A 21,020-nucleotide genomic window follows, 5' to 3' on the forward strand; every position below is an offset into this window, starting at 1 on the left:
TTGGGAAGGTGGGTTTCTAATCGATTCTAATTAATTAGAATGAACAACAATACAATACATTTAAAATTCTCTGGGGAAAAACAACTTGCCAAAATGAATTATCTATTCATCACTCTGACAAGTTCTCTTCAAGAAGATAGGGTTACAGTACAAACATACAAGGAAACAGAGAAAAACCAACATAGCATGTAATAAAGGCTATCCTTAAATGCCAGTTCACTTGATTAAAACGCAATTGTTCTACCCCCATAGAATTTGAAGAGCAGTCTAGTACCATGGAGTATATGTTTCAGGAATGAGGTTACAATGAATATGTAATCAAACGAGCATGCATTTGTGTCACAGATACACCCTTGGAAATGCTGTTACAAGAAAAAAAGCACTCAAGATCCCCATTCGACACTGATATTACTGATAGTTTCTATTTCAACATGTTTCAGCAATCAATTTTCTAACATCAAACATATTATTTCTCAGTACTTACCTATTCTATGTGGCGAGTAAGAGTACAAAGCTATATTGTAAAAAGAAGTGAAGTATGTAGCTAGAAAAGCACGCATAGTAGGTAATATCATTTCCCAAAGCCATTTTTCTTTTAAACAACAAGCACAGATATGGCTACACATGGCTGTCTGTTTAAATGTAATGCAACTTGATGCTCAAGCTGTTGGTATACTGCAGAGCCTCACTTTATCATGTCTCATTTGTATGGCACCACAGCTAGTTAATTGCCAAACAAGATACAGGTATGTGTTGTATGTGATCACCTGCACTCACTGTAATTTTCTATATGTGGGTCACACCACAAGACGTGTTTCTGATAGATTATGGGGCAACATCTTTTACATCAATACCAACAAAGACACCAACATTGCCAAACACTTTAGGTTCTCTCATGCTTCAGACACTTGATCTCTCAAAATTCAGATTATAGAATGAGTGGACACTCTCCCCAGGAGGGAGATCACTTCATTATTCTCTGGAACAGAGAAGTTTATTGGATGTTAATTTAGAACCCTATATTCTCAAAGGGCTAAATTTTAAATGGGATGTGAACCACTTTTACAATTGCACCCCTATTCCCAAACCCCCCTCCTTTTTCCCCTTCTCCTTTTCATTCCAAACCCCTTTTTCCTCTCCTCCATTCCCTTCTCCTCTTCCTTCTCTCCATTCCCTCCATCTCCCTTTTTGCCTTTTTTTTCCTCTTTTGCCTTTCCCTTTTTTTTCCTTCCTTCCCTTCCATATCCACCCCCTCCCTTTCTCCTTTTCTTCCTCCTCCTTCCATTCCACTGCATTCTTGACCTGGTCCTTTTCCTTGAACCTTTTGGAGTTTATTATTCCTTGTCCAACACTGGTATTTTCTGTTTATTCTGTGAGAATTTTTGCTCTGCCATCCTTCATGATGTCCTTTGAACATGATGATAGAGTTTTCTGTGTTTTCACACGGTATTACAAATTTATCATTAGCAATTTATACACATATTTGTTTGTCCTCATATTAAAATAAAACATTTTTTACATTGAAACATGGAATTGTTTTACACATATCTCTTATATATATATATATATATATATATATATATATATATATATATATATATATTTTCACATTACACATACTGTATACTTTGATGACAGATGTTTATAACCCCTTTTTTTGGGAGGGGGGACTTATAGCAAATGGCCATTCCAAAACAGGATATCTGTAGGTAAATATTAGAACCAATACCTTCACAAAATGGAATAGTGGGTTTAATAATTCATTTGGCAGTGTCTCCACCGAGGAGATGGCTCTGTGACCAGAGGGGATTCTCCTCCTTTGAAACTAACCAGTAATCTAATCAAAGTAATTGGGAAATACTGCAACTGGCATATAACTTATACCATATGTATATAGATGTATTCCACCAGTATGGAAACAATACAAGCTTTATGTAAGAAAAGTTTACAATTAGTACATACATCCTATGTACAAATAAGTATTATTAGTGAAGGGCCCAAAAAGAGTTGTGTTGGAAGTGTGCACACACACTTGGGAATATAGTATATAGTTATTATTAAAGATCCCTCCAGGTGAATTTTTCAGCAAATTTCAGGTAATGGGGCCCCCGAGGATGACTGTGATACTGCATTCATCGTGGTGTCCAAGACCTGAAGACAAAATGATGGAAAAATCCTCTAACTGTTGCACAACCAGCCTTGAACACAGTTTCTCACTAGCAGAAACAGTGGCATTGGAACTTGGAGTCAGCCTATCTACTCTGCATCTTAGCCCTAGTACACAAGCTGAGAGAATTGAATGAATGATCATTCATAGTTTTTTTGCATTCTACTCCCATATTGAATTTGAGAGTGCTACTAAGCATTTTAAAATTCTCATAGGATCCAGTACAACTTCCTCTGTGCGTAGGCATCTGCAAAGTATGTAATTTAAAGGATTTGTGTATTTATAACCCCTTCATGATGTAAGGTAGAACAAATCCTAGTGCCTTAGCAACATTGACATGTGTTAGTACAATTGTACATGCTGTATCATTGCAACTACCTAGTGTATCCAGATGAATTATACCTTGTTTCTTTTCAGGACAAATTGGGCTTTCATTTTGTGTTAAATGGTAATATGCTCTGATTTGCTTTTTTTTTAATCAAAGGACAACTGGCATGCAATAGCAAAAAAATACAATTTAAAATAAAAAGTAGTTGTGTATTTCCTGCCGTTATCATAACCTACCACCAAAGAACAACCCAAAATAAATGTTCCTGCTCGTAATGATCACAGTGATACCATATATGTGGATTTTGTTTGTTGTTTGTACCTGTAGTAGAGCCCAGAAATATTTGTGCAGATTTTGCTTTTTTTTATCCTACCTAAAACACATTGGACACAATTCACTAAAGCTTATCACATGAGTTTAGTCAGTCACATGACCACATATCGCATGCGATACTGAAAATGTCAATTCACTATTGCTAGTATGCAGTATTTGACAAAAATACCAAAAACACTTAGTAAATACTGTATAAAAGACCTTAAAGTCAATTCACAAAAGGAAATAAATAATTAAATGCATGCGGTAATTAAGAAGTTGTGCGGGCATGTGGTATGTATTGGTGTCTGTCAGTGCTGTCATGTGTTATTAAGTAATGGGTGACCACAGAATTCTTAACAAGCTATGAGTCATCAGCTGTCCGCGGTGTTCCCCAATGACAGCTGAATGTAAGAAAAAAAAATTGCCGGCAATTAAAAAATAATTTAAAAAACGGTGTGGGGTCCCCCACTCCATCCATATCAAGCCTTTCAGATCTGGTATAGATTTTGAGGGGAACCCCCACGCCAAATCTTTAAAAAAAGGGCATGGTATCCCCCCAAAAATCCATATCAGACCCGAAGGACTTGGTATGGATGGAGGGGGGACCCCTTGCCATTGTTTAAATTATTTTTTATTGCCGCCAATTCTTTCTTTTACATTTAGCTGTCAGTGGGGAACCCCGCTGACAGCTGAAACATTAACGCATGATTTTCGCTACTAAAATACTGCATGACTTGGTAAAATAACTCATGCAGTATTTTAGTAGCGTTTTTAGTGAAATCAAACTTTTTTTTAAAAAATGCTGTGCGGTACCCTACCGCATACTCGGATGCAGTAAGATACCGCTTAGTGAATTGTGCCCACTGACACTAACTGACACGGATACTACTTCCATGAGGCCGCATATACAGTATGTGTACAGTCAGAGGTTAATGTTGCCCTTTAGATCTTATTAGACCCTTTCTCTGCGGAATTAAATTTTTTTTTTTTGCATTGGTAAATTGGTAAGTGACCCATGTGGCAGTGCTCAGCTACCCTTGCAATTTTTAAATACACACTTTAAACAAGAGCAGAAAAAAAAATTACAATTCTCCTCCCATAGACTTTCATTGGATTTGGTACTATATTCAGTATTTGAAAACTTCCCAATAGGTTCAGTAAACTTGCAGAAAACAGAACTTTTCTCAGTTTGCTCATCACTATCACAGGTTCTGTCCCTCTGAATTAGAGCTAAAGTGTGGGAAGAAGAAGGAGTACAAGGAGCCAGTCCCTTCATGTGCTGACAAGAAGCATGGTGATAGGAAATGTAATCAGTGTGATGAACCTGTTCAGTCACATACAGAGACGGGTCCAGGACTTCCTGGATGCAGAGGAAGTTGGCTGAATGACTTTGGCTATCATTTTAAGGACATTTAGTGGCAGAGGAAAGTACTGCAGGTAAACTTTTTAATTGAAGGTGCACATTATAGCGTTAACGTTGGCTTTATTATCTTACCTTTTAATGGGCTGTTCTTTTTATCTTGTTATTTTTTTGGCAGTGGATCCTGTTTAAGCTAAGCTTGCAAAACAGGTTTCAGTTATACAAAAGCTGCTGTCAGTTCTTCTGTATAAACAAATCCACAGGTCAGCACAAGCTAAGCCTCAGCTGTCAAATTGACAGCTCAATCCTGGCAATTTCAAGCAAGTCAATGACTTTCAAAGTCCTTCATAACATGACAAAACAGATTTCAAACTGATTTTCATAGACTTTCATTGCTCTCACAAAGCAGTAATATTTAACTGCTCACAGCACATTTACTAAGAGGGGGCGGCAGCTGCAATCTTGGCAACATATATGTACGTCGCTGCCTGCTTCTGGGTTTTCAAGCACACACTGCTGACCCATGCTGTGATTGAACAAAGCATAAGTTTGTCAGCAGGTTACAGCCAATAGTTTTGGCTGAAACCTGCTGATCGGCTGTATCCAATCACAGCACAGCATAGCATTCTGTGTATACAAACACACACAGAACTCTGTGTACACAGAACAGCGATCTGGCTGTTTCTGCTCCCTGTAAAAATCTGGGAAAAAACAGCCAGTTCTGTGCATAAAAGCAGCACAGATTACACACATTGCACTTGTTAGGCAGACAGTTAACCCCTTGATTGCCCTTGATGTTAATATTTTCTCAGCCATGGTCATTAGCACAGTGTGCATTATTATGTCTGATCACTGAATAAGTGTCACTAGCAATGTCAGTGTCATTTAGTGTCCCTCCCAGCCAGTGTGTGTTAGCACAAAATTGCCCACCTGTCAGGACAGGAGCGGTGGAATGGACGGGGAGGCCTAATGGTAGGGTCACGCACCGACTGACGACAGCCACCACCCACAGACCGGAGTCCCTCAGGGCGCGGAGTCTAAGCCCCAGGATGCCTTTCACCAGGGCCCCTGATGGTGGGGATGGACTTGACGCAGCCAAGTCCCCGAGTAACCCCAGCTGCGGTAATGGCCGCTGCCAGTGGCGTATAGCTGGTGGGAACCAAATGGGAAATGATTGCGTAGTCGGACAGGCCGGGTCGATAACAGCGGGACAGACTGTACAAGACGGTAGGCAAGAATACACAGGTCACGAGCCGGGTTCCGAAACGGGAGGTCAGATAAAGGGATAAGGCAGAGAATAGTCTTAGTCAAAGCCGAGTCGGTTTCCAGGAGAACAACGAGAGTAGAACCAGAGCTTTCTGCAACACAATCATACAGGACACAAATGGAAAGAGCAAGTGCAGACAACAGGCTTAAATGTGATCAAGCACACCCCTCTGGAGGAGGGACCTCAGAGGCCTGAAAGCATAAAAGGCTCCCACCATGCTCTGCAGAAATCCAAGATGGATGCCAACACATGGAGCAGCACCAACTCTGAGGAAAGGTAGGACCTTGACACCACCACACTATCACAGTCACACTATAAGTCACTGATCATCGCCATTACAAGTATAGCCTCTATAGCTGCGTAACCTCCAGTATATACAGTATACCATAGTTTGTAGATGCGATAACTTTCACACAAACCAATTAATTTATACTTGTTGGGATTTGTTTTTTACCAAAGCCATGTAGCAAAATATATGTTGGCCAAATTATAACAAAATTTATTTTTTTACTTTTTTATTGGATATGTTTTCTAACAGAAAGTAAAAAATATTTTTTCTTTCCAAATGGTTGTATTTTTTTGTTTATAGAACTTTTTTTAAAAAAAAAACTGCGGTGATCTAATACCACTAAAAGAAAGCTCAATTTGTGTGAAACAAAATTATATACATTTGGGTACAATGTTGCATGACCAAGCATTTGCCAGTTAAAGTAGCACAGTGCTGAAAAACAATATGCCCTGCTCATTAAGGGGGTAAAACCTTTCCAGAGGTCAAGTGATTAAAAAAAATAACAAAAAATAAAGCCTTTAATTTAAAAACAAATAGCTCTGATTTTAAAAAATGAATGTGCTCAATTGTCAGGAAATAAATGGAACAGCAAAATCTCACTCAGCTACAGTGCAATTTAGAGGAAAAGGGAGCCTGATACTTACCTGTATGTACTTAGAATAAATGTCAACACTGCCGAAAAGGAACTCATGGGTGTGCATTGCCTCTAGAGTCTGACAGTAAAGGAAGACATTCTGCTGTCATCACCTTCTAAATATCTGAGAAGGACAGTTTACAAAGACTGTTGCTTTATTTGGACTATGCTTTCCACTGTAGCTGTGAAGCAAATGTGGTTGTACTGATGCGTCTGTACTTTACACCTTCTCTCTCCCTTACTGCAAAGGGCTGATTGTGAATTGAGGTAGCCATAGACAGTCCATCTCCACTTAAATGACAAGTGGAAGCTATTTGCTGTAGAATAAGGACCCATCACTGTTTCTCATAAAAAATGGATGTTGGAAGGCAACATGTTTCTATATCTGTCATTTATGGATTCTCACTGCCTGATTATCTGAGAACCACTTGGCCTGTTGAATGTCATCTAGGAAAGTATTTACAACAGGGCATGTGTAACAAAAGGCTGCATACCAAAATCCTTGTCCTGGGAGTTCACACAGACCCTCTAGCGGTGGGGCATGGAGATAAGAGAGCCTCAGCCCAGATTCTCTGGTGACACGAAGATTAAAAGGACAGATTACATGGCTTCTAGCCAAAAGGAAGAAACCGGATGTGGACTGGAATGCTGACCTGGGTCATAGCATTGTTGGCAATATAGCAGTGCCCCCTGGTGGAGACAAAATACTTCTTTGTCCCCCCTTTCTACCTGGGACCCAGTTAAAGGATACTCAGCTCTGAGGACGAACTTACGTAACATATCATCTCATAATAGGATATCCATATAGGGGTATTATGGTCAATATATGTTATTTTAATTAGATGTTTATTGTATATTTATTTTTAACGCTTTCAATGTTTTTTACATTTGAACTTATTAGCTTTTATGTCTATGCCTATGGACCCCTGGACTTATCTGTGGACTACAACAAGATGGAGTCCTATTCACCATAATTAATGGCTATGGTACCTTTAATGATTAATGGACAATTTGCCCTTGTCCTCGCAGTTGCTTTCATCATCTCCCTGCTGGTCTATTTGAGTTTGGCCATTGTCACTTATGTATATGATGCTGGGAGCGGCATCATTAGCATGGAGATGTGGCTCCTATTTGCATTCATCTTTCCGCCCTATGCCCACCTATATGTGGGTGGAGATAGGGTGGTTTCATTTGCATCACTGCTTGTGACGCGCTCGCATTGGTTGCCACGAGTGCGAGCAGTTGATGTCACTCGCGCATGCACGATTGTCCCGAGCGGCATGTGGCGTTCACCGCGCATGCGCAACCGCGGCTATTTGAATAGGCGTCTCTGGGAGAGGATTCACCCTTTGAAAATGAGCGTGTTGCTCGAAACATGTCAGGGGATCCACCCAATTGATGCCATTAGCCACCAGGGAGCCACTAGCCACCAGGAAGCATAGGATTAAGACCTGGAGGCCGTTTTTATACTCTAATGTGAGTCCCCTGTTTGTTTATTTGCACTTTGTTTAATAAAAGACGTACTTCACTATCAATACCATTTTGCCCCCTGGCTCGTTAATTATGAGCCTTGCAAGGTGGAGCTTGGTGACAGGATGCTGTCTACACTGCTGGCCAGACCTTGATGTCTGCCCTATGATGTTATGCATACAACTAGAGATGAGCGAAGTATTCAAAAATTCGATTCGGCTGATTCGGCGAATTTGAGGAATAAATTTGATTCGAGACGAATATATTCGCTGCGAATTTAACTTATAAAAAGGGTGTTTCTAGGCTTCAGAGAGCCTTTATATTAGTGCAGAACACTGTACCTTTAATTTAAATGCCCTTGGAGTCTGCTGGGGAAGAGAAATAATACTGTCAGTCAGTATGACATGCAGATGAGTGCCGTCGATCTTAGAATCACCGCACACTTCACTCATTTGGGCAGTCACGGGGCCAAAACCAGAGTGTGGAGCCACAGTGTGGCGGTGGAGGCAGCAGCAATGGGAGGCCATACAGCACCCTATGACAAAATGGAACCCACCAGCAGTGTGAGGAGACCTGAAAGTGGCACATGGCAGAGTGTGGCGATGGAGACAGCAGCAATGGGAGGCCGTACAGGGACCCATGAGACACTCTGGACCTGGCAGCAGCATGAGGAGGCGGTACGGGGGCCCATGGCAGATTACGGGCCTGGCAGCAGCAATGGGAGGCCCGTAATCTGCCAGCACCCTATGACAAAATGGAACCCACCAGCAGTGTGAGGAGACCTGAAAGTGGCACATGGCAGAGTGTGGCGATGGAGACAGCAGCAATGGGAGGCCGTACAGGGACCCATGAGACACTCTGGACCTGGCAGCAGCATGAGGAGGCGGTACAGGGACCCGTGACACACTCTGGACCTGGCAGCAGCATGAGGAGGCGGTACAGGGGCCCATGACAGATTACGGGCCTGGCAGCAGCAATGGGAGGCCTGTAATCTGCCAGCACCCTATGACAAAATGGAACCCACCAGCAGTGTGAGGAGACCTGAAAGTGGCACATGGCAGAGTGTGGTGATGGAGACAGCAGCATGAGGAGGCGGTACAGGGACCCATGACACACTCTGGACCTGGCAGCAGCATGAGGAGGCGGTACGGGGGCCCATGACAGATTACGGGCCTGGCAGCAGCAATGGGAGGCCCGTAATCTGCCAGCACCCTATGACAAAATGGAACCCACCAGCAGTGTGAGGAGACCTGAAAGTGGCACATGGCAGAGTGTGGCGATGGAGACAGCAGCAATGGGAGGCCGTACAGGGACCCATGAGACACTCTGGACCTGGCAGCAGCATGAGGAGGCGGTACGGGGGCCCATGGCAGATTACGGGCCTGGCAGCAGCAATGGGAGGCCCGTAATCTGCCAGCACCCTATGACAAAATGGAACCCACCAGCAGTGTGAGGAGACCTGAAAGTGGCACATGGCAGAGTGTGGCGATGGAGACAGCAGCAATGGGAGGCCGTACAGGGACCCATGAGAGACTCTGGACCTGGCAGCAGCATGAGGAGGCGGTACAAGGGCCCATGACAGATTACGGGCCTGGCAGCAGCATGAGGAGTCGGTACGGGGGCCCATGGCAGATTACGGGCCTGGCAGCAGCAATGGGAGGCCCGTAATCTGCCAGCACCCTATGACAAAATGGAACCCACCAGCAGTGTGAGGAGACCTGAAAGTGGCACATGGCAGAGTGTGGCGATGAAGACAGCAGCAATGGGAGGCCGTACAGGGACCCATGACAGATTACGAGCCTGGCAGCAGCATGAGGAGGTGGTACAGGGGCCCATGGCAGATTACGGGCCTGGCAGCAGCAATGGGAGGCCCGTAATCTGCCAGCACCCTATGACAAAATGGAACCCACCAGCAGTGTGAGGAGACCTGAAAGTGGCACATGGCAGAGTGTGGCGATGGAGACAGCAGCAATGGGAGGCCGTACAGGGACCCATGACACACTCTGGACCTGGCAGCAGCAAGAGGAGGCGGTACGGGGGCCCATGGCAGAGTGGCAAAGCGTAAGCAGCTTAAATTGAAGGCCATACAGAGGCCTATGTTAAAAATAATAACATGTTTGGGGCATGATTCATGGCGGATTTAGTCAGTTGTGTCAGGAACTGGTGGTTTGAAATCCAGACTAATCCACGCCTGATTCATTTTCACAAACGTGAGTCTCTCCACACTTTGGGTGGACAGTCGTGTCCTCCGCGGAGTTACAATACCTCCTGCCGCACTAAACACACGCTCCGATGCCACGCTACTGGCCGGGCATGACAGCCTTTCAAGGGCAAATTCAGCTAGTTGGGGCCAAAGGTCAAGTTTTGTTGCCCAGTAGTCAAAGGGATTGTCTACCTCGGTTGGCAGGGTGCTGTCCAAGTAGGCCCAAGCCTGTTGTTTGAGGTCCTGCTCCAGGTCCACCTGATGCTGCTGCGGCTGGTTAGTAGTTTCCTCACTGCGCTGGTGAAGAAAGCTACTCATCATCGACTGCAGACTGAGGCAGCCGCTGCTGGTGGAGCTGCCACTGCTCCTACCACCCCACCCCTCCCCTGCTGCCATGGCAGCGGAACGCGAGCGCACAGGGCCCACAGTGTCTGAGGATGGACGTTGGCGCACAAAGGCAGAGACCAACTGACTACATAGGTGGTTTTTATAGTACGTTATTTTGGCCTCCCTCTCAGCAGGTGTGAAAAAGGCCACCATTTTTGAACGGTAGCGAGGGTCCAACAAGGTGGACAGCCAAAAGTCATCCCTCTGTCTGATGGTTATTATTCGGCTGTCGCTATGCAAGCAACCGAGCATGCTATGGGCCATTTGTGCCAAGGAATGCGAGGGACTCCCTGCCTCCATCTCCACAGCATACTGCCACGGTGCGTCTGGGTCCTCTGTCTCCTCCTCCTCTACCAGATGCTCCTGCTCCTCCACTCCTGTCCGCTGAGTGGAAAAACCACCCATTTCACTCAATAATTCCTGAGCACCAATGTCCTCCTCTACCTCCTCCTCTTCTTCCTGTCCTGCCCCCACAGGGGTCATGTGGCGTTGAGATCTGTGCGCCACGTCTACCGCACCCTGACCAGCCATTGTTAACAGCATTTGTTCCAGGACGTGCAACAGAGGAATGACGTCGTTCATCCCATAGTCCTGCCGACTCACGAATAGCGTGGCCTCCTCAAAGGGCCTGAGCAAGCGGCAGGTGTCACGCATGAGCTGCCAATGGCTGACATCGAAGTTACACAGGGGAGTACCTTTATCCGCTTGTAACATCAGGAAATCGGTGATGGCCTTTCGCTGTTCGTAAAGGCGGTCTAACATATGTAGGGTTGAATTCCACCTTGTTGCAACGTCGCAGATCAGGCGATGCTGTGGAATTCCATTCTGCCGCTGCAGCTCAAGGAGGGTGTGCTTTGCGGTGTAGGAATGGCTGAAATGCATGCAAAGTTTACGTGACATTTTAAGGATGTCTTGCAGTGGGATGGTGGATTTTAGGAACCGCTTGACAACCAGATTGAACACGTGAGCCATGCATGGCGCATGGCACAACCTTCCTTGACGCAGAGCAGACACCATGTTCTTTCCGTTGTCGGTCAACATGGTTCCGATTTTCAGTTTGCGCGGAGACAGCCATCTGTCGATTTCTCTGTTCATTACACTCAGAAGTTCCTCCCTGTGTGACTACGTTCGCCAAGGCATACCAGGTGCAGCACAGCGTGACACCGTTGCGCCCTGCACATGTGATATGCCGGTCGGGAAATGGGACTTGGCACGGGGGTGGCGGCTGAGGACACGAAGGAAGAAGAGGTGGTAGAGGCGGACATCTTTTGTGGACCAAGGACGTGTAAACGTGGAGGCAAAAGCGGCGTGACCTGTCCAAGTTGCTGGTGCGGCTGTGCCGGCACCACGTTCACCCAGTGGGCCGTAAATGACATGTACTGTCCCTGACCGTAGTTACAGCTCCACACGTCGGCGCTGCCGTGCACTTTGGCAGAGACTGACATGCTCAAAGACTGGCCCACCATCTCTTCTACATGTGAACGCAGGGCTGGCACTGCCTTTTTGGCGAAGAAATGCCGGCTTGGCACTCTCCACCGCGGCTCGGCACAAGCCATCATTTCTCGGAAAGGTGCTGAGTCCACCACTTGGAAAGGGAGGGACTGCAGCACCAGCAACTTGGACAGGAGGACGTTCAGCTTCTGCACCGCCGGGTGCGTGCTCGCAAACTGTTGTCTCTTGGAAACGGATTCCAAGAAAGACTGCTGACGGAATCCGTGAAGAGGAGTAGCAGGAGAAGGAGCATCTGAACGAGCGGAAGATGCCAACGAGCGACAACTCCCCTCAGCAGAGGTGTTGGAACCTTGACTGGCTGATAGAGTGCGATTGACGTCGGGTGACGGAGCAAGTAACGGAGCGGGTGATGGAGCGGGGGCTGGGGCAGGCAGAACCGCCGTATCTTTATCATGGTTTTCCCAGGCCACCGAATGGCGACGCTGCATATGCTGACGCAACGCTGTAGTCCCAACATGGGCCCCCTGGCCACGCTTGACTTTCTGGCCACATAGTCGACATACGGCTACGTTTACTTCCTCGGGCGGCTTGACGAAAAATTGCCACACCGCCGAGTAGGAAACTTTGCCCCCGCTACTCCTCACTGGCTGACTGCTACTTCCTCCGTGCACACCGGCACCACTACTGGCCGTGGTGGTAGGCTGCAGTGGAGCTGGTGCTCTACTCCGTGGCCCTTTGCCTCCACTGACACTGCTGCGACCCTGCTGCCTCCTGGGCAACCCACCGACTGTTTTGCTCGCTGCCAAGCTGGCACCCTCTTCTCCTGATGATGCGGAAGCAATAGCCAGATGACGATGAGGCTGCCAAGTGCGATCAGCCTCATCATCATCAATTAGGGTCTCCGCCTCACTACTAGCCCTCTCGGCTGCGTGTCGGTCAGGAGACAGACCTGTCTCTAGACCGGCCACCGAGCCACTCTCCTCGCCAGTACTTCTTCGCCTGGCTGCTGAAGAGGCGGATGTCTCCCCCCGTTCCTGACCGCCCTCTGTTAGCTCTTCCTCACTGTACAGTGGGGCTGAGCCCACAGCATGCGATACTTCGCTTGGTGAGGGAACACCAAAGGACAGGGGCAGGTAGAGGACACGTGATTTCAGTGGGCTTGCTCCCGGGCCATGCCAACTAACGGTTGTGTCTGACGTACCCACCGACCGTTGGCTGCAGGTGTCAGAGGTGACCTGGGAAGAGGAAGACGACCGAGCCAACCAATCGATGACGGCAGGGTTGTCGGTGGAGACACGACCGCTGGATGACACCGGGAGCACTGGCCTCTGGCTGCGACTAGTGCTGCCTCGACCCCTTCCTCTGCTGCCACGTCTGCTCGCTCCTGAAACATTGCCTCCTCTGCCACTCCTCTGCGTGTTGTCTGACATACTCTTTAATTCAACGATTCTGTGTCCCTGAGTAACGATTCTGTGTCCCTGAGTAACAATTCTGTGTCTGTCCCTGAGTAACAATTCTGTGTCCCTCAGTAACAATTCTGTGTCTCTCAGTAACAATTCTGTGTCTGTCCCTGAGTAACAATTCTGTGTCCCTCAGTAACAATTCTGTGTCCCTCAGTAACAATTCTGTGTTTCTCAGTAACAATTCTGTGTCTGTCCCTGAGTAACAGTTCTGTGTCCCTGAGTAACAATTCTGTGTCCCTGAGTAACAGTTCTGTGTCCCTGAGTAACAATTCTGTGTCCCTGAGTAACAATTCTGTGTCCCTCAGTAACAATTCTGTGTCCCTCAGTAACAATTCTGTGTCTGTCCCTGAGTAACAATTCTGTGTCCCTCAGTAACAATTCTGTGTCCCTCAGTAACAATTCTGTGTCCCTCAGTAACAATTCTGTGTCTGTCCCTGAGTAACAATTCTGTGTCCCTGAGTAACAGTTCTGTGTCCCTGAGTAACAATTCTGTGTCAATGAATAACAGTTCTGTGTCCCTGAGTAACAATTCTGTGTCTCTGAGTAACAATTCTGTGTCCCTGAGTAACAATTCTGTGTCCCTGAGTAACAATTCTGTGTCCCTCAGTAACAATTCTGTGTCCCTGAGTAACAATTCTGTGTCCCTCAGTAACAATTCTGTGTCTGTCCCTGAGTAACAATTCTGTGTCCCTGAGTAACAGTTCTGTGTCCCTGAGTAACAATTCTGTGTCCCTGAGTAACAGTTTTGTGTCCCTGAGTAACAATTCTGTGTCCCTGAGTAACAATTCTGTGTCCCTGAGTAACAATTCTGTGTCCCTCAGTAACAATTCTGTGTCCCTCAGTAACAATTCTGTGTCTGTCCCTGAGTAACAATTCTGTGTCCCTCAGTAACAATTCTGTGTCCCTCAGTAACAATTGTGTGTCCCTCAGTAACAATTCTGTGTCTGTCCCTGAGTAACAATTCTGTGTCCCTGAGTAACAGTTCTGTGTCCCTGAGTAACAATTCTGTGTCCCTGAGTAACAGTTCTGTGTCCCTGAGTAACAATTCTGTGTCCCTGAGTAACAATTCTGTGTCCCTCAGTAACAATTCTGTGTCTGTCCCTGAGTAACAATTCTGTGTCCCTCAGTAACAATTCTGTGTCCCTCAGTAACAATTCTGTGTCCCTCAGTAACAATTCTGTGTCCCTGAGTAACAGTTCTGTGTCCCTGAGTAACAATTCTGTGTCCCTGAGTAACAGTTCTGTGTCCCTGAGTAACAATTCTGTGTCCCTGAGTAACAGTTCTGTGTCCCTGAGTAACAATTCTTGTCCCTGAGTAACAATTCTGTGTCCCTCAGTAACAATTCTGTGTCCCTCAGTAACAATTCTGTGTCTGTCCCTGAGTAACAATTCTGTGTCCCTCAGTAACAATTCTGTGTCCCTCAGTAACAATTCTGTGCCTGTCCCTGAGTAACAATTCTGTGTCCCTCAGTAACAATTCTGTGTCCCTCAGTAAAAATTCTGTGTCCCTCAGTAACAATCCTGTGTCTGTCCCTGAGTAACAATTCTGTGTCCCTCAGTAACAATTCTGTGTCCCTCAGTAACAATTCTGTGTCTGTCCCTGAGTAACAATTCTGTGTCCCTCAGTAACAATTTTGTGTCCCTCAGTAACAATTCTGTGCCTGTCCCTGAGTAACAATTCTGTGTCCCTCAGTAACAATTCTGTGTCCCTCAGTAAAAATTCTGTGTCCCTCAGTAACAATCCTGTGTCTGTCCCTGAGTAACAATTCTGTGTCCCTCAGTAACAATTCTGTGTCCCTCAGTAACAATTCTGTGTCTGTCCCTGAGTAACAATTCTGTGTCCCTCAGTAACAATTCTGTGTTCCTCAGTAACAATTCTGTGTCTGTCCCTGAGTAACAATTCTGTGTCCCTGAGTAACAGTTCTGTGTCCCTGAGTAACAATTCTGTGTCCCTGAGTAACAGTTCTGTGTCCCTCAGTAACAATTCTGTGTCCCTCAGTAACAATTCTGTGTCTGTCCCTGAGTAACAATTCTGTGTCCCTGAGTAACAGTTCTGTGTCCCTGAGTAACAATTCTGTGTCCCTGAGTAACAATTCTGTGTCCCTAAGTAACGATTCTGTGGCCCTAAAGTCTCTTTGGCCCTAACTCTGTCCCTAATACAGAGAGGTCTGTCTCTCTTGAATGACCAGAGGCTAATGGAGAATTCTAAGATGGCCGCAATTTATAGCTCGACCATTACACAGTGCTGGCTGGCTGCTGATTGGCTAATGCGATCACATGTCATGAATAAATGCATTATGGGTCAGCGCGCCTTGTCTGCGCGCCTTCCCAGAGATCCCCGCTCCGTCGCCACACATGTCGCCGCCATTTTTGGAAAATTTCGATTTGCGCATCCGAAGTCTGCTAATTTTCGGATTCGGCGCGAATCGAATTTTTCCTAATCTTCGAAACGAATTCCACTTCGCCAAGTTCGATTCGCTCATCTCTACATACAACGCTCAGTTTGTATGTCTATTTGGTAAGCGCATAATCACACTAGATTTACCAAAAGTCAAGTTGGATTTGGAGTACATCGAATATCTTACTGCCATTACTTTATGGACTTATCTTTTCCTATACACATTATATATTTTATATATCTGATTGACCGTCACAGTATTGACTGCTTGAGTCTGTACAGTAGGAGTGTTACATGCTGATTCAGTCCTATTTTGTTGATTGCATTATCATTCTTTGCTATTTGTTCTATAGTGCTGCATACCCTGTTCATTATTTTATTATTGGAGGTGTTGAGGATTACCTTGTATGTCAGCTGCACACTCTGATAGATTGCGCTCACTTAAACCCTCTTTTTTTCCTAACATATCATCTTTGTTTTATTTCTATATACTCTGTAATATTGGTTTAGATTTGCCTGTTAGTGTTTTACTTCCTTTGTAAATAAATAGGACTTTGCTTCTTTGAGCATTGTGCTTGTTATTATAGCTAATATTATAATATATCACATCCATCAATATTGTCAGAACTTAGATATATACTAACTAATTATAAGGACCGACAAGATAGTACATAATTTCATTATAAATGGGGGGGTTCCAAACCTCCCCCCCAATTTGTATTTCATTTGGCACCCCAGAAGCAGGAGTGTGGAAACAAATTCTGCAAAGTACCCAAACCCTAATGTAATATTGTTTTGAGTCCCTATAAGCTAAGAAGTCCAAAACTCTACAAGAGACCCAGAACAGAAGGCATTCATCTCTGCTGTGGACAAGATTCTCGCTGGTTCGTGAAGTCTGAAGCCCTGCTTGAGTGGTACTGAAGGTTCTGTGAAAAACTCCATCAGTGAGCGGATGTGTATATCTGGTGAGTATAAATTATTTGTATCTTTGGCTGGTATATACTGTATGTGTATGTGTTAAGTTTTATTGTATTGTTGAGGCATATGTTTTAGGCCTGTTTAGCTGTTCAGTTGTGTGGCGGCAAGTGAAGGGCTGATCACCCTTGGTTAACTGATGTACCCTGTAGGTCTATAGGATAAACCAGACATCTTTGAGAAGAAAGTGGGAGAAATATAGATTATATTTATAGTTTTTTATCCATGTAAAAGGGCAGTAGCTTTCTGCTTCAACAGAGGATCCCTCTTGGCCTAAGATCCAAAATTCCAGTGAGGATCTGTGTGTGAGGGTTACAGTCAGTGGTGAAGGAGAAATTAAAACACTAGTTTGATAGTGTGGTTCTCTTTGTGGGACTAAAATTGCCAGCTTAAGCTGGTTAACCTTAAGGTTGGAACAGCTGTGTGTGTCTGTGTTGTGCTAATTTTCTCAACAGCTGCTGGTGTGCAGACTGGTCAAGCAACTTTCAGTGTGAACGTAATTAGCATATCAGTGGAGGTTGTTGAACATTTTCTTAAGAAACATGCCTCTGCTACTTTTAGCAGTTGCGCAGAACATGCGTTGACCCATCAATTTAATGATTTGTTAAGGCAATGTGAGGTTCAAAATGGTAGTATGGCTTTACTAAATGTAGACAAACATCTGACGCAACCCGGAGACTAATCAACATAATTCATTACGCAGACTCACATAAAATTCCCTTCTTATTACTTGCTCTGGATGCCAAAAAGGCTTTTGATAGGATACACTGGACATACATGTTCCAAGTACTGCATACATTTGGATTTTCAGGAACAATTATTAATGCTATTTCAGCACTTTACTCAAATCCTTCCGTCCAAGTCTGTGTGTCTAACATGCTATCCAAACCATTCTTAATTACGAATGGTACCAGACAAGGATGCCCATTATCGTCACTAATTTTTAAAGTTTATCAGTTGAACCTCTTGCTGAAACTATAAGAAACATTCCAGATATACATGGCTTCTATATAGGTAAAAACCACCACAAAATAACGCTCTTTACTGATGACATAATTTTAATGCTAATTAATCCCTTTACTTCTTTAGCAGAACTTCAACAAACTCTCATACAAGTCAGTAATATTTTATATTATAAAATATATGCATCCAAATATAATATCCTAAATCTAGGTGTAGATCACATTCTAAAAATGCACTTCCAAAACAAATTTCCCTGCATCTGGGAAAATGAAGCCATTCCATATCTTGGAATATTGTTTGATAAACAAAACCTTTGACCTAGGAACTCTCAATTATTCTAAATTCATTCCAAAAATTCAAACCCACCTAATCAAATGGCTAAACATGAACTATCTTGGTCTGGCAGACTGGCCGCATTTAAAATGTTCATATTGCCACAGATTTTATATCTATTTAGATCAATTACAATCCCAATTAAATCTTCATATTTAACAAAACTGCAATCTATACTTAAAAAATACGTCTGGGGAAATATGAGACCTAGATGCTCATATAATATATCAATCAAACACAAAAAAATAGGAGGAATTGGATTTGTTGACATTAGGGCACAAAGCATCATTATTAGACCATCTTAAACATTGGTTTATACTGGAAGATGATACAAAATGGGGTGACATTGAAAAAACTCTAGCCTATACTACAGATTTAAGTTCCAAACTACTAGTGAGCTTGTGGCACAGGATTCCCACTAGAAAAACAACACCAACTATTCGAGCCTCAACTGAAGCCTGGAAATCCTTAAGCTCCATGCCTATAGATTCTCTCCGAATAAGTCCTCTTCGTATACCTATAACAGCCTTAGAAGTCATAATGCCTTGGATAGATATCTCAAATTGGAAATATAATGGCATACGCACAATACAAAATATTTGGGTTAAAAACAACATAAAAAATGTTGAATTCCTTATGAAAGAATTTAACCTATCCAAACATCCAGTAAAACAATATATACACCTAAAGTATCTTTACAGTTCTATAGCTCCGCTACTCCTAAATCAGGTGGTATAACCCTATTTTAAAACCTTCTACAATGTAAATCAGAATTTAATAAGACTACTCCCTTAATCAAGTGGGAAAAAGACTTAGAGACTGAAATCTCTAATGAGCAATGGGAATGTGCATTTGGGAATGTGTTTTCAGCTACTAGATGTGTTGACCTTTGGGAGCTAACACACAACATTTCCACAAGATGATCTAGATTGTAAGCTCCAAGGAGCAGTGCCCTCGAACCCCTCGTGTATCGCACTGTATTGTTATTGTACTGTCTCATGTACTGTCTCCCATTGTAATGTACAGCGCTATATAAATACTGTATAATAATAATAATATCTAACTCCTTACCAAATGGCCAAATTCTCAGAACAACATAGTCCTCAATGCTATAGAAACTGCGGTCAGATTGATACTCTATTACAAACATTATGGACCTGTAAAAATATTAGAAACTATTGGTATAAAGTATTCCACATGATATCGGAAATGACTGGGATATTAAAACAACCAGATCTTACCCTAGCCATTTTGAATATAAATATAGATACATATGAAATCCATTATCGACTCTTAGTGACACATATTCTTCTAGCATCAAGACTTACCATTACTAGACACTCGAAAAAAGACTTAGCCCCTTCTCTAAAAGAAGTAATCGACCTAGTCCAGACCCACTTCATCTATGAGAATTCTTTAGCTTACTTAAGCGATAGAATTACTAAAATTGACAAAGCTTGGAAACCCTGGACCGACTGGTTCAGAACTGTAACCTAAGATATTATTATGTTTAACCTTTTTTTGGATACTCTAAAATGATTATTTCGTGGAACTAGTAGGACTGTTAGGAATTATTCAATATCTCTTTTTTTCTTTTTGTTAAACTTTACAGCAACACCTATACTATGATAGTGTGTAGCTTTTCACTGTCCTATTTTTGTTTTTGTTTTTTTTGTTGTTGTAACTATATTTGTAGTACCAAATAAAAATGTATTAAGGAAAAATAAAGAAAAGAAATGCATTGCATTGTGAGGACCTATAGTACTGGTGTTATATATGCAGCATGGAGTGGAAAGGGTGGGCATAGACTACACCTGTGATGACTGATTGTCATGGGTGCAGCCGCTATTACCATTACTTAGCAGCAGTGTATCCTGTGTGCTGGTGGCTGCCGTTTACAGTAGAAATCCTAAATCTTTTGCTCCCAGACACCCCTGCAGCAGTAGGAGAACAACATTGCTGGGTTTTTCGGGGACAGAGGACTAATGATTTCTAGTGTAAATAGCAGCCAACAGCACACGGGATACACTGCTGGTAACTAGTGTTAATATCAGTGGATGCATTTTTATAGTCTTTAAAAGCTGAAGTTTAGTTGGGGGGGGGTTAAACAGCATTATGGGCACTACTTACCAGAAATGAAGTGTGTCCCATGTGTTGGTGGCTGTTATTTGCAGTAGAACTCATCAGTCCATTGCTCCCACATTCCCCTACAGCAGTGGAAGATCAACATTGCTAGAGAGAGAGAGAGAGAGAGAGAGAAAGAGAGAGAGAAAGAAAGAGACTCACTCATCTATCCAGAACAAGCACCACATCAAGAATCATCAAGATAACCAGTCTTTGATAGAATACTAAGTGCTGAATAGTATACTAAATGCAGCAATTAAAGGGATGCCGATGCCCCCTCAGAAGAATAAAAACATAGGTTGATAAAATAATACAATAACTAGTTACAGCATGTGATTGCTAACTCACTTGGTAATCAGTAATTTTTATACTGAGACCAATGGAAAAAAAAGCAACCTTTCTTGCAATATATTAGAACTTTCATTTGATATTTGTAACATATCACTTGTAACCATGATTGTAATCAACCCCCTGTAAGTTTATGTGTAAATTTACCACAAGAAAATAGCAATACTAATCGGACTTTACAGGCAAGTAGAAGAACACAGTGTATAAAATATTTTTAAAAAATGTATTACAAAAAAAAATAAAAAAATAAAACCGCTAAGACCTAAAAATAAAAACAACTAGTACGTACAAAAACTACTGCAACTAATTTACCACCACTTTTATTATATACAAATGCAACATGCTAACCAATTATAGCAAAAATATGCTGTGGTGATGACTTTCCATCAACGCTTTTCTCATTTCTGCTTCTTCAGGACTGAAAGAAGAATAGCAGCCATGAGGATTTTTTTTGGTGGGGGGTCATTGTCCAGCAATGAAGAGAGGTAGATGTTAGCTCCTGGACCTCTGCTACTTCATATCATCTAAAGCATTATAAGCAAAAC

The sequence above is a fragment of the Staurois parvus genome, unplaced genomic scaffold (genome assembly GCF_062004578.1).
Source record: "Staurois parvus isolate SC_StPar_1 unplaced genomic scaffold, SC_StPar_1.0 ptg000153l, whole genome shotgun sequence".
In the NCBI taxonomy this organism is placed as follows: Eukaryota; Metazoa; Chordata; class Amphibia; order Anura; family Ranidae; genus Staurois; species Staurois parvus.